We start from the raw sequence: 3515 nt of genomic DNA on the forward strand, positions 1-3515 counted from the left end.
AACTTTAACAGGTATACTGTTTTGTACCTATTTAAACCTTATAACTTTAACAGGTATACTGTTTGTACCTATTTAAACCTTATAACTTTAACAGGTATACTGTTTTGTACCTATTTAAACCTTATAACTTTAACAGGTATACTGTTTTGTACCTATTTAAACCTTATAACTTTAACAGGTATACTGTTTTGTACCTATTTAAACCTTATAACTTTAACAGGTATACTGTTTTGTACCTATTTAAACCTTATAACTTTAACAGGTATACTGTTTTGTACCTATTTAAACCTTATAACTTTAACAGGTATACTGTTTTGTACCTATTTAAACCTTATAACTTTAACAGGTATACTGTTTTGTACCTATTTAAACCTTATAACTTTAACAGGTATACTGTTTTGTACCTATTTAAACCTTATAACTTTAACAGGTATACTGTTTTGTACCTATTTAAACCTTATAACTTTAACAGGTATACTGTTTTGTACCTATTTAAACCTTTATAACTTTAACAGGTATACTGTTTTGTACCTATTTAAACCTTATAACTTTAACAGGTATACTGTTTTGTACCTATTTAAACCTTATAACTTTAACAGGTATACTGTTTTGTACCTATTTAAACCTTATAACTTTAACAGGTATACTGTTTTGGTATACTGTTTTTGTACCTATTTAAACCTTATAACTTTAACAGGTATACTGTTTTGTACCTATTTAAACCTTATAACTTTAACAGGTATACTGTTTTTGTACCTATTTAAACCTTATAACTTTAACAGGTATACTGTTTTTGTACCTATTTAAACCTTATAACTTTAACAGGTATACTGTTTTGTACCTATTTAAACCTTATAACTTTAACAGGTATACTGTTTTGTACCTATTTAAACCTTATAACTTTAACAGGTATACTGTTTTGTACCTATTTAAACCTTATAACTTTAACAGGTATACTGTTTTGTACCTATTTAAACCTTTATAACTTTAACAGGTATACTGTTTTGTACCTATTTAAACCTTATAACTTTAACAGGTATACTGTTTTGTACCTATTTAAACCTTATAACTTTAACAGGTATACTGTTTTGTACCTATTTAAACCTTATAACTTTAACAGGTATACTGTTTTGTACCTATTTAAACCTTATAACTTTAACAGGTATACTGTTTTGTACCTATTTAAACCTTATAACTTTAACAGGTATACTGTTTTGTACCTATTTAAACCTTATAACTTTAACAGGTATACTGTTTTGTACCTATTTAAACCTTATAACTTTAACAGGTATACTGTTTTGTACCTATTTAAACCTTATAACTTTAACAGGTATACTGTTTTGTACCTATTTAAACCTTATAACTTTAACAGGTATACTGTTTTGTACCTATTTAAACCTTATAACTTTAACAGGTATACTGTTTTGTACCTATTTAAACCTTATAACTTTAACAGGTATACTGTTTTGTACCTATTTAAACCTTATAACTTTAACAGGTATACTGTTTTGTACCTATTTAAACCTTATAACTTTAACAGGTATACTGTTTTGTTTTGTACCTACTGTTTTTAAACCTTATAACTTTAACAGGTATACTGTTTTGTACCTATTTAAACCTTATAACTTTAACAGGTATACTGTTTTGTACCTATTTAAACCTTATAACTTTAACAGGTATACTGTTTTGTACCTATTTAAACCTTATAACTTTAACAGGTATACTGTTTTGTACCTATTTAAACCTTATAACTTTAACAGGTATACTGTTTTGTACCTATTTAAACCTTATAACTTTAACAGGTATACTGTTTTGTACCTATTTAAACCTTATAACTTTAACAGGTATACTGTTTTGTACCTATTTAAACCTTATAACTTTAACAGGTATACTGTTTTGTACCTATTTAAACTATAACTTTAACAGGTATACTGTTTTGTACCTATTTAAACCTTATAACTTTAACAGGTATACTGTTTTGTACCTATTTTAAACTTTAACAGGTATACTGTTTTGTACCTATTTAACCTTATAACAGGTATACTGTTTTGTACCTATTTAAACCTTATAACTTTAACAGGTATACTGTTTTGTACCTATTTAAACCTTATAACTTTAACAGGTATACTGTTTTGTACCTATTTAAACCTTATAACTTTAACAGGTATACTGTTTTGTACCTATTTAAACCTTATAACTTTAACAGGTATACTGTTTTGTACCTATTTAAACCTTATAACTTTAACAGGTATACTGTTTTGTACCTATTTAAACCTTATAACTTTAACAGGTATACTGTTTTGTACCTATTTAAACCTTATAACTTTAACAGGTATACTGTTTTGTACCTATTTAAACCTTATAACTTTAACAGGTATACTGTTTTGTACCTATTTAAACCTTATAACTTTAACAGGTATACTGTTTTGTACCTATTTAAACCTTATAACTTTAACAGGTATACTGTTTTGTACCTATTTAAACCTTATAACTTTAACAGGTATACTGTTTTGTACCTATTTAAACCTTATAACTTTAACAGGTATACTGTTTTGTACCTATTTAAACCTTATAACTTTAACAGGTATACTGTTTTGTACCTATTTAAACCTTATAACTTTAACAGGTATACTGTTTTGTACCTATTTAAACCTTATAACTTTAACAGGTATACTGTTTTGTACCTATTTAAACCTTATAACTTTAACAGGTATACTGTTTTGTACCTATTTAAACCTTATAACTTTAACAGGTATACTGTTTTGTACCTATTTAAACCTTATAACTTTAACAGGTATACTGTTTTGTACCTATTTAAACCTTATAACTTTAACAGGTATACTGTTTTGTACCTATTTAAACCTTATAACTTTAACAGGTATACTGTTTTGTACCTATTTAAACCTTATAACTTTAACAGGTATACTGTTTTGTACCTATTTAAACCTTATAACTTTAACAGGTATACTGTTTTGTACCTATTTAAACCTTATAACTTTAACAGGTATACTGTTTTGTACCTATTTAAACCTTATAACTTTAACAGGTATACTGTTTTGTACCTATTTAAACCTTATAACTTTAACAGGTATACTGTTTTGTACCTATTTAAACCTTATAACTTTAACAGGTATACTGTTTTGTACCTATTTAAACCTTATAACTTTAACAGGTATACTGTTTTGTACCTATTTAAACCTTATAACTTTAACAGGTATACTGTTTTGTACCTATTTAAACCTTATAACTTTAACAGGTATACTGTTTTGTACCTATTTAAACCTTATAACTTTAACAGGTATACTGTTTTGTACCTATTTAAACCTTATAACTTTAACAGGTATACTGTTTTGTACCTATTTAAACCTTATAACTTTAACAGGTATACTGTTTTGTACCTATTTAAACCTTATAACTTTAACAGGTATACTGTTTTGTACCTATTTAAACCTTATAACTTTAACAGGTATACTGTTTTGTACCTATTTAAACCTTATAACTTTAACAGGTATACT

Source organism: Oncorhynchus gorbuscha, unplaced genomic scaffold (genome assembly GCF_021184085.1).
Source record: "Oncorhynchus gorbuscha isolate QuinsamMale2020 ecotype Even-year unplaced genomic scaffold, OgorEven_v1.0 Un_scaffold_7195, whole genome shotgun sequence".
NCBI classification, from domain to species: domain Eukaryota; kingdom Metazoa; phylum Chordata; class Actinopteri; order Salmoniformes; family Salmonidae; genus Oncorhynchus; species Oncorhynchus gorbuscha.